This window comes from Dermochelys coriacea, chromosome 6, assembly GCF_009764565.3.
Source record: "Dermochelys coriacea isolate rDerCor1 chromosome 6, rDerCor1.pri.v4, whole genome shotgun sequence".
NCBI classification, from domain to species: Eukaryota; Metazoa; Chordata; order Testudines; family Dermochelyidae; genus Dermochelys; species Dermochelys coriacea.
In genome coordinates, this window is record NC_050073.1 from 115,494,077 (window position 1) to 115,506,117 (window position 12,041).

Consider the following 12,041-nt stretch of genomic DNA (forward strand, 5'->3'; position numbering starts at 1 on the left):
TGCTAATAAAGTTTGCAGATGATACAAAGCTGGGAGGTATTGCCAATTCAGAGAAGGATCGGGATATCATACAGGAGGATCTGGATGACTTTGTAAACTGGAGTAATAGTAATAGGATGAAATTTAATAGTGAGAAGTGTAAGGTTATGCATTTAGGGATTAATAACAAGAATTTTAGTTATAAACTGTGGACGCATCAGTTAGAAGTAACGGAGGAGGAGAAGGACCTCAGAGTATTGGTTGATCATAGGATGACTATGAGCTGCCAATGTGATATGGCTGTGAAAAAAGCTAATGCAGTTTTGGGATGCATCAGGAGAGGTATTTCCAGTAGGGATAAGGAGGTTTTAGTACTGTTATACAAGGCACTAGTGAGACCTCACCTGGAATACTGTGAGCAGTTCTGGTATCCCATGTTTAAAAAGGATGAATTCAAACTGGAACAGGTACAGAAAAGGGCTACTAGGACGATCCGAGGAATGGAAAACTTGTCTTATGAAAGGAGACTCAAGGAGCTTGGCTTGTTTAGCCTAACTAAAAGAAGGTTGAGGGGAGATATGATTGCTCACTATAAATATATGAGAGGAATAAATACCGGAGAGGAAAAGGAATTATTTAAGCTCAGTACCAATGTGGACACAAGAACAAATGGGTATAAACTGGTCACCAGGAAGTTTAGACTTGAAATTAGATGAAGGTTTCTAACCATCAGAGGAGTGAAGTTTTGGAATAGCCTTCCAAGGGAAGCAGTGGGGGCAAAAGATATATCTGGCTTTAAGATTAAACTCGATAAGTTTATGGAGGAGATGGTATGATGGGATAATGTGATTTTGGTAAATAATTGATCTTTAAATATTCATGGTAAATAGGCCAAATCCCCTGAGATGGGATATTAGATGGGTGGGATCTGAGTTACCCAGGAAAGATTTTTCTGTAGTATCTGGCTGGTGAATCTTGCCCATATGCTCAGGGTTTAGCTGATCGCCATATTTGGGGTCGGGAAGAAATTTTCCTCCAGGGCAGATTGGAAGAGGCCCTGGAGGTTTTTCGCCTTTCTCTGTAGCATGGGGCACGGGTCACTTGAGAGAGGATTCTCTGCTCCTTGAAGTCTTTAAACCACGATTTGAGGACTTCAGTAGCTCAGACATAGGTGAGGTTTTTCGTAGGAATGGGTGGGTGAGATTCTGTGACCTGCATTGTGCAGGAGGTCAGACTAGATGATCAGAATGGTCCCTTCTGACCTTAGTATTTATGAATCTATGAAACCTTAATACATCCTAATTTCATAGGAATCAATACTGATAAAATATAAGAATCATATATGAAATGGATTAATTCAGAAAGAAACATATTATTTGATACAGCTGGCTGGATTAGTAGGATATAATAGCTAGCAAAATAATCCTGTGGGCTACAGTGCATGCTGCATGTAAAACAATGGCAGCTCAGCCAGCGGTTTATGACAGCCCTGATCAGAGTGTCCCTCACAGTCCCCAGCTACAGGCATTGTTCTCTCCCTCAGCAACATGCCTCCTCAGCGCCAGGTTTTGGGGGTCCAGGCAGAAGGAGAGCCCCCAGTGGATGAGGAGTATTGTGAAGGAAAAGAAAAGGTGTTGGTGGGGGTTCAGGGCAGTTGCACTTGTATGTCCCCTTCATGCTCCACCAAGAGCGCACCTACTCTAGTGTCCTGGCTCCTCAGCTGTCACCTCTCTTGGACAGAGACTGGTGTCTCCCTCCCTGCTAACGGGTTTTTCCAGGCTGCACAGTTCCCTGCCTACACTGTGGTATCCCCTGCAAGTCAGACTGCCAAAGCAGGCCAGCACCTGTGCTTTGTTTTCTCTTTGAAAGCTATGAACAACATAAGTTACATCATAACTCTTTATAAGCAAGCACACTTATTCTTAAGGTGAAAGCATTACAGAGAAAACATATAAAATGCAATAAATGTTTTTATACACCTGCTAAAAGCTGACCAGAGATCACCAATCAAGCTTATGGGGCCTCAGTAAGCCAAAGTCCTTCCACCCTTTCCCAGGAAGGATTGGGGGCTCCCTTAGACCATAGGGCCTGTCTGCTTGGTGGATCAGAAAGAAGGCCCTGAGTCAGTCTAAACTCAGGCTCTTTAACTGAAAGTCCTTTCTTTGTCTGTTGGTCTCTGGAGTATCCCGTTTGTAGCAGTATATGCAAGCCTCTCCAGGTGGTGGTACATCTCTGGAGATGCTACAACCTGACTGAATTTGCCTAATCACCCCCTCACTGTTCTTAGTTCCCGGAGGGCCATGATTCTCCCTCCCCCATGGAATTATATACTGTTCCTGCCCACAAGGATACACAAACAATACAGTAAGATCTCCCAAAGATATTGCAGCAAATTGCCATTTTTGTCACAGGATGGAAATGGACTGAAGATAAATAAATGGATAACCTGTGGCAAATGCAGATTTTGTACAGGCAGCAATGCCTGAGAAACCCTCCCAATATATACTAAGAGAACTAAACAGCCAGATATATCATCACTGACGTTTAGCTGCCCTTTATGACTTGATACACACTTTTCACCTGACGCCCCCTTCTTTGAAGGAATTGTCTCCTGGGGTCTTGCAGTGAACTCCTGATCCCAAACCAGCTGAAGTCAATGGGACTTTTGTCACTGATTTTAATGGGAGAAAGAGAAGGCTTCAGGAGAGGCAATTGCTAGCCCATGAAAGAAGGTCAGCTAGCCGGTTAGCTGGCAATGCCCTCACCGGGCAACACAGAGGGAAGCAGCAGCGCCTGTTTGTTTTTGCAAGAGATGTTGTGACTGTTGCATACAAAGCGGCTGGGGGTCCCCCAGCCTCCACTGCTTTGTGGTTGAGGGGTGATCTGGCGCCTGCGATCTCGCTCAGCTCAGCGAGAGACTGCTGGGGGCCAGGAGCGTGTCTTGAGGGGCTCTGTCCACTGACGGTGCTTTCCTACTAACAAGCAGTTTAAAAAAACCCGTGTCCCAAACTCCTTAATGCTCGCCAGGAAAGACAAGCTGCCCGGGGTGGAGGATGTCGTCGGGCCAGCAGCACCCGATTTCCTTTGCCACCCCTAACGGCTGGGTCCTGCCGACGCCACTCCCGGGGCCGGGCCCGGCGGTGGAGGGGAGCCCGCAAAGCGAAGGGAGGGGATCCGCGGGCGTCGTCCCTCGGCGAGCTCGGGCCCGGGGAGCCAGCGCGCCCCGGCCCGACGTGCGCAAAGACCCGTAGGCGGCTGCCCCGGCGCTGAGCGAGCCGGCCGGCGGCGTGACAGATGCGGGCGGCCGGGGTGGGGAAACCCGGCTGGCCCCGGCTGGGGCGGGCGCGGTCCGGGGCGAGCGGATGGGAAGGGACCAGCGCGGGCTCGCCTCTGCCTCCTGCCCCGAGATCGGCGCACCCGCGGCGGTGCCTGGCCCGGCCTCCAGCCGGGGGGGGGGGCCCGTTCGCAATCGCCACGGAGCGGGTGCTGGGGAGCCTGCCAGCGCCCCGCTCCCCTCCGGCCCGGGTAAGGTTCGCCCCGCCGCGGGCCGACGGGCCGGGAAGAGCCGGTACCTGGGAAAGCTCTTAAAGGCCCAGAGGGAGTGTCCCGAGTACCCCCAGCGCCGGGGGCCGCACAGCCTGGGCGGGCAGGCACCGGCCCGGCCTGGGGGTACGTTGTTAGGGCCGCTTGCGCTGCATTTTCCGGGGAGGGGGGTCCGTTTTCATTCCCCTCCATGGGACGGGGGGAGAATGAGCCGTATGCTGAACCCCGCACAGATGCCAGGAATTGCGAGGGCAGTTTCCAATTAAAACAGGAGGCGCGGATGTGTTTCACGCCTTTGGAGGAAAGCGGCGTAGTGGGGACCTGCTTCCGCATCCAAGGCTCGTTGCCGTTGAGACGCGTCAAAAGGCTGATTAAAGCCACGGAGGCAAAGAAATGGAGAGTGAAGGTAAAAAGCTTAGGGCTGAGATGTCCAGGTTGATTTGCTGGGGGTGGAGGGGGGGGGGGGGGAAGAGGGGGGCTGGGATGCGTGTTCCGCAAACCAATGAAAGTTATCATAGTAGCAGCCGTGTTAGTCTGTATTCGCAAAAAGAAAAGGAGGACTTGTGGCACCTTAGAGACTAACAAATTTATTAGAGCATAAGCTTTCGTGAGCTACAGCTCACTTCATCGGATGCATTTGGTGGAAAAAACAGAGGGGAGATTGATATACACACACAGAGAACATGAAACAATGGGTTTATCATACACACTGTAAGGAGAGGTTTCAGAGTAGCAGCCGTGTTAGTCTGTATTCGCAAAAAGAAAAGCAGTACTTGTGGCACCTTAGAGACTAACAAAATTTGTTAGTCTCTAAGGTGCCACAAGTACTGCTTTTCTTACTGCAAGGAGAGTTATCACTTAAGATAAGCCATCACCAGCAGCAGGGGGGGAAAGGAGGAAAACCTTTCATGGTGACAAGCAAGGTAGGCTAATTCCAGCAGTTAACAAGAATATCTGAGGAACAGTGGGGGGTGGGGTGGGGGGGAGAAACAACATGGGGAAATAGTTTTACTTTGTGTAATGACTCATCCATTCCCCGTCAATGAAAGTTAGAACGAGAATTGTGGACCTTAAATCTGAATTCCCCTGGGTTTGCTTTATGAAGTTGGAATGTTACCAGTGTGGGAGGGAGAGAGTTGCAGATTTCTTAGGTGGGGCAGGGCTTAGGTATGAGCGAGGGAGTCCTAGTAGAAGAACGGAGATGGAAAGAAAAACTATAGTTAGTTGTCCCTATCGACCACAATGGTACAGTAAATGGTGACTTTAAGTAACTGGACTTTCAAAATTGTAATAATCATGCTGAATGCATCCTAATTTTTAAATCGTAATGATTTGGTCATTTTGATTATTTTCCAAAAACAACAAAAGTAATTCATCTGAAACATCAATTAATATCTTTCGAAGATTACATTTTTTAAAAAAAAATCTGTTTTGAGTTACCAAGTGGTAAAGGGTATCTGATGCAACAACATTTTGGATGCAAAAATAAACTTTACAAATATTGTGTAAATAAAAAATTTGTGCTAGACTTTGATCCTTTAAATGAGTTCTTTACAAACTATGGAAACGGTGGCCATTTCAGCAGATTAATGATTATTTTCAAATGCCATTTACTGCTCCCTTCATTGGTACAAGAATAGGAGCAATAGCAAAGCTGTTGTACAAATCATGTACATTTCAGTGTCTGCCAGCTAAGAGCAACATGTGCTGTTTTTTCCAAGAGCATCATAGACTTTAGAATCTAACAGGAACACAGGAGTTGCCAGCTGGGACTCAGACGTGTGGTCTATATACCAATGTCTTTTCTCCAACAGATTGTGTTAACTATGAAACAGAAATAGAATACCAAAATAATTGAGAAATCATCCTAAGTATCAGAGTGGAAGCCATGTTAGTCTGTATCAGCAAAAAGAATGAGAAGTACTTGTGGCAGCATAGAGACTAACAAATGTATTTTAGCATAAGCTTTCTTGGGCTAAAACCCACTTCATCTGATGCATGCAGTGGAAAATACAGTAGGAAGATATATATATACACACACACACACACACAGAGAACATGAAAAAATGGGTGTTGCCATACACACTATAATGAGAATGATCAATTAAGGTGAACTATTATCAGCAGGAGAAAAAAACCTTTTGTAGTGAAGCTTATGCTCAGATAAATTTGTTAGTCTCTAAGGTGCCACAAGTACTCCTCGTTCTTCATCCTAAGTATGTTTTCCTACTCCTTTTTCCACCCACAATGGGCTTAATGATTTGAAGGAGGACAAATTAGCTAATGAATCCCAGCCTCTGTGATTGTTGTTCCCGATGCTTCCACAATCAAAAACCTATGCTAATCAGCCAGATTCCTCCTTTCATAACTATTAAATTAGGCAGTGCCCACTGAAGTCAGTAGAAGTTTTGCCAACGATGTCAATGGGAACAAGATGCAGCCCTTACTAATCACTGACTGTGTGCTTGGTGTTGTTAAGATATGGAGTGGGATGAAGTGCTTGTTCCCCAGGAAGTTGACAATCAAAGGGAGAGATCCTCTGTTGGTACTTGTCATTGGCAAAACTTTTGTCTTTTGTGTGTGTGTTTTTTAACACCTCTGAACGATGAAAGTTTTGTCTTTTCCTTGCCAGTGTAGACAAAGCCTATTGTGAGCAGGATTTGGTTCTAGAGTAGTGCATACTTTACAAATTTGTATATAAATGTTTGTATAGTCTGTGTTTGATTTAAGTGTGCAGTGTGTGTCAGGATTTCTTGGAAAGAGGAGCTAGCTAGGGATATAGGGCAAAACTCTGACAGTGATGTCAGGAGAGCATCATTCTGTGAAGTGAAGGTGCAAGTTACACTTGATGGTCTGCAAGAAACCTTTGAAGAGGAGGAAGCCAACAGCTTCATTTCTCTGTAATCCAGACCTTTCGTTCTTTACGGATGACAGTTTAGATTCAAATACAGGGCCTTTTACTGTGACGTGACGAGGAAAAATAACACGATCTATTTGCAGAGTTGTGACTCAGCTTTCACCATTTTTATTTCATAGCATATAGGGTTAATTCAGGGTTGCTAACAGTCCACTGATTTATTTCAATTAAAGAATAGAGCGTGTTTTTCATCTAAAGGTCATTCAGATTTTTGCATCTGGTAATCGGTAATTGCTGAGTGCTGAGTAGTTTCTGACCAAAAAATTGCTTTTTCAAACAAAAAATGGATCGGTAATGTTGATTGGAAAGGGTTCTATATGCCCGAGATCACTTGTATAAAAAAAGTAATTTCTTGATATTCTTATTTTGGTTCAGGCCAATATTCAACACAAAAGTATTAAATAATATGCAATATTAAATAATATTGATATTTCTGACATAAATTAAGGGACTGAAAAATAGCAAGAGTGGCTGCATTCAGTGTCAGCAAACACCTTTTTATTTTGTTCCGAAAAGCATAGTGTAAATGTATTAAAATACCTATCCAATATGAAAACCTGTAAGTGGCTAAGAATTTTGATATGGATTTTGAAAAATAGTATTGTGTTGAATGATAAGTTTGTGGGAATTTTATTAATAGAATTATTTTGTAGAGTTGTAGCTTATACAAACTTACAAATGTACAAACCCATCACAAAGAACATATCACTAACCCAAAACCTTGTTCAAACATACTCTAACAAGGTGCAAGAGTTGGCCTATGCCAGTAACATATATGGCATCTACCTTCACTCTGCTTTCCGAACAATGCCAGAGACTGTTGACTTTTATATTTTCATCAGTGCTCTACTGAGTGGTAGAGATACAACAAGACAATAAGAGTCCAGAGTTACTGCCAAGTCATTTGCTTGTTTTGAGAGTAATAGAACTGGGCTTGGCATAATTCCTGTGGGAATTATGGGGCTTTTCAATCTTTCTGCAAATTTTCCTAGCAAAGAGCTGTTACTAAGGAATCTCTGCCATCAGATTTTATTTTTTGTGTGTCAAGTCCTCTGAGCTGACACATTCATTATGCCTCTGACTTCAACTACAACCTCCTGCATTTTAGGAGTCATTAAATTCCTCTGCTCAGAAGTTAGACCCTAACTCAGCACTCTGTTTTCAGTTAAAATAATTATGCTTAGCCTCTTCTGAAACCCTTGTTCATCAAAGGCCTGATTCACTGACTTTAATGGAGTTGGATAGGGCCCCAACCACAAGTGCACAAGCTTGCTGGGTGTTCTACTTATTTATAGCATTGCATTTTGCCTGTCTCTTTTACAAAGTAGTACTGCCATCTCCCCTTTTTAAAATTGAGATGACAGATTAACAAAAGCCTCAGGACTTTAAACCCAAACCCTGTTTTGATCGTTTTTTAAAGCATTTTACAGCCAAGAAGAACTACAGTCATAATTAGGTCAAAATATTCCACAGGGAAAAAAACAGTCAAACACAAAAAGGAATGTTCCAAAAGGAATTCCATTACAATTGATTTGCTTTTTAGGGGGAGAAGGATACCCACATTAGCATAAAACTATTAAATTGCATAAAACCAATAGGAAATCCTAGATGTAATTTATACTTGGCAAGCCTTGCTCAAGGTAAATAGAGAAGTTTAAAAATATTTTTTCAAATGAAATGTTTTGTTTGACTAATGGTTAGACATTCGACATTAAAAAAATTAAATTAAAAAGAAATTTTGAAAAAATGTCATTTTGAATCAAACTTTGTTTTGAAAATGTTAAAATAAAATGTTTTGCTTTTTTGCATATTTGTCCTGAAATGAACACATTTGTCATATTGATATGAATTCATGAAACATTTTGGTGTTGCAAAATCTGCATTTTTTTTTTTTGTTGAACTCAAATTTTTGATTGAAAAATTTTACCCGGCTCTGTACACAGTACTGTTTAACAGTCATGCTTCTATAGAACTATAAGGGCTTTATCATGTGTAGGTTGCAGTCATTACATCGTGACATGACATACATTTGTGCAGCACCCATATTCCACTAATAGTAGGTACTAGTAAGACACTTTGAGGCAGACTTGCACATGTGGCACAGAATCATGCAAATATAGGGTTGGAAGGGACCTTGAGAGTCATCTAGTCCAACTCCCTGCACTGAAGCAAGACCAAATAAACCTAGACCCTGCCAATAGATGTTTATCTAACCTGTTCTTGAAAACCTCCACTGATGGGGATTCCACAACCTCACTTGGTAACCTATGCCATGAACTAGCCTTCTTGTTATAAACTTTTCCTAATATCTAACCTAAATCTCTCTTGCTGCGTATTAAATTGATTGTTTCTTGTTCTATCTAGGGTGGACATGGCAAACAATTGATCACCGTCCTCTTTATAAACAGCCTTTAACATATATGAAGCCTGTTATCAGGTCTCTCCCCACCGGGGGCTTATTTTCTCAAAACTAAACATGCCCAGTTTTTTTAAATCTTTCCTCACCAGCCTGGTGTTTAAACTTTTTAATCATTTTTGTTGCTCTCCTCCAATTTGTCCATATCGTGTTAGTCTATAGATGCTGGGTCATGTATTCAGTGCTCCTATGACTGTTGGATTCCAGAGCACGATTTGTGAAGGAGAATGTTACATTACTGTATGAATCAATGCAAAATCCCTGCTAGCAGAGTTGTTATTGAAATAGGCTCCATGCTTGTATAGTGTCGCTCTAAGCAGTTACGTACTAGGGTAAATATTAAAAAATAGAAATATACCCAATATATAAATACCTCAGGGGAATAAACCCCAGGGAAGAAAAATGAACAATTTAAGCTGAAGGACAATGTGGGCACAAGCAAAAACAGGTTTAAACTATCCGTGAATAAGTTTAAACTGGATATGAGGTTTCTAACCATGAGGCGGGAGGTTCTGGAGCAGCCGCCTAATAGGAGTAGCAGGGGCAAACAACTTAACTATTTTTAAGATGCTTAAAAGAGCTTGATAAATTTATGATCAGGGTTGTGATACAATTCCCTGTGCTAATAGCAGCCTGGACTTGGTGACCCAGGTAGTCCCTTCTTGTCCTAATATGCCAGAAGTAAATACATACAAAGGAGGATTTCACAAAAACCATAAATGCATGGCTAGACAATGTCACTTCCAAACTAAGGACTGGTCTACAGAAAGTCGCATTTTATTTCACATTGTTTATTATTTCAGCACCCATTGGTGTGGGGACACTTATATTTTGGATTAAACGGGACAATTTTGATTTAGTGAAATTCTAAGGCCTGTGTTATGCAGGATGTCAAATTAGATTATTATGGTCCCTTCTGGCTTTTCAGACAAACCATAAAACCAACACCATGAATGTGTTGGTTGCTTTTAATTACTTGGGGCGGGAGTACTCACACTATGATTACCTAGACAGACTGGTACAGTTTCACATACTGCAGAAGATTGTGTAGTATCAATGCACAGCCCTAGCTTAAAGTGCAGTACCTATATGAGAGGGGAGAACAGGCAATTGTGTGAATGCAAGGAGTATCTTTCATGCCGGGCTGCACCTCAGGAGTTGCTCTGTATCTCTCAACTCAGGATATTTAAATTGCAGTTTACCCACCTTTTTCAGCTCTCTCAGGATAGCTGATATTAGAGACTTGAATTTGACATTCCCAGAGCTGCGTTTATAATTAATTGCTTTACCTCTTGTTGCTGTGATGTATTGGATACTGTCAGTCTGAGAAATCATATTTGATATGATCAGTGTTACTGGCAAAGGGGAAATTACAGAGGCAAACCATCATCTCCTAGTACTCCTTTAGCAGTAAACACATCTTTATTCTGACCAAAGCGTATCCAGAGAAAAGGGAATTAGAGGCAACTGGTTTAAGACTGTTAACATGGCTAGGAACTTGATTAAAAAGACAAACAAACCCCACACTAGAATTCTGGGGGGGGAGGATTCAGTATAAAGGTGTGTAGTTGTCTAATTTGCAGTCTCCTTTCCAATTACCGTATTCACGTCACAAAGTATGCACTTGCACAAAACTTATTGTCACGAGAAAAATACCAAGAATGCTTTCCTGGTCATATGACAATCAGGTTGACACATGGATGACAGAGTAGCCCAGGGGCATAACAGAAGGCTTCCAGATCAGCAGGTAGTGACATGAGGCTGGTCTGAGATGCAGGTGTCAGAAAAGGGGTGTGAAATTTCAGCATCCTGAAGGACTGACACAGAGAATTCTGAAATACAATAATCTTTGCTGATGTATCTGCATAGATCACTCAAGTTTACAGGACAGTGATTTCCACTTTGCCTACATCTTATGTAATGAGGTATGCAAAACTGAACACAGTATTTCCAGCTTCACCAGCACTGTAAAAGAATACCTACCTTCTGTGACATAATGCCTCTAGTCTTGAATCATGTCATTTTGCTGATACTAAAATTCAGCAAACTTGTCTTTCAGAAGTATTGCTTTCATGGTCCATCCCTTTAAAAATACCTCTCTTTTAGCTTATTTCCTTTCTCCTACCACCACCCCATATCCTATATATGGTCTTGTCATGCATCTTTCCAAATTCCAAGCAAAAAAATTATTGACCCAAACATGTATACGCACACATATAAAGAGCAAAATAATGTCTTTCATTTTTCAAATGCTAAAGATACATTTGGTTATTTTTTATGAGACTAGTGTTTAGTGAAATTTGCTGACTATCCACTAACCATGCCTGCAGCTGTATTATTTTCAAACTCTCTTCCATTTATGAGGAACAAGGAAGTATTTTATCTTTCCAATGAGTGCAACAATTGCTTACTGTGCTGTATCCTCTTTCCACAGGGATCTGGTAAATCTCAAGAACAAAGTCAGATTGAGCAGATCCTGATTCTATTCTGGGGAAAAAATCTTGCAAGCTTTTACGATTTTGCCGCAGTTGCAGGAAAAGTTAATTTCTAGTCTGCATTTCCCCAGAAAGATTCAATTCAATGAGTCTATGGCAGTGTGCACCAGTAACATTTACTTCAGCATTTCAGCCAGTACATTATCTAAACTCTCCAAGGGCTTGTTAGCGTATGACGACATTTCAGTGCTACAACTAACACTCTTCCCAACTGTCTGTTTTCTAATGTCCTCCTGGGTTGCTAGGGCATCTCTCTGTAAGAGCAGGGACACTTCCCATCTCGAGTTAACTAATAGCCAAGGGTTGCATGGAGTCAACTTTCCCCTCTACCTCTAATTCTTGTAGTACGATTGTCTCCCTCAGATAATTCATTATCTTCCACAGATAAGGGCTGATTAGTAAGGGAGTGACTTGTCATCAAGGGAGGTACCTCTAAAATAAGCTCCAAAGAGTGCTATGGCAAGATGAAGCAGGACGGTAGAAGACAGATTTAGCAAAAAAAGTTTCAGCTGGGAAAAGTCAAGTCTGTTGGGAAAGTTGAATGACAAGGTAAGTGAAGTAATATCTTTTATTGGATCAACTTCTATTGGTGGAAGGGACAGAGATTTGTGGAGTTGTAGGCTATGGCCTGAGACCGAGAAGTGTCTTCGCAAATGCCTGATAGGTCACCTATAGATACTTATTGGCGAAT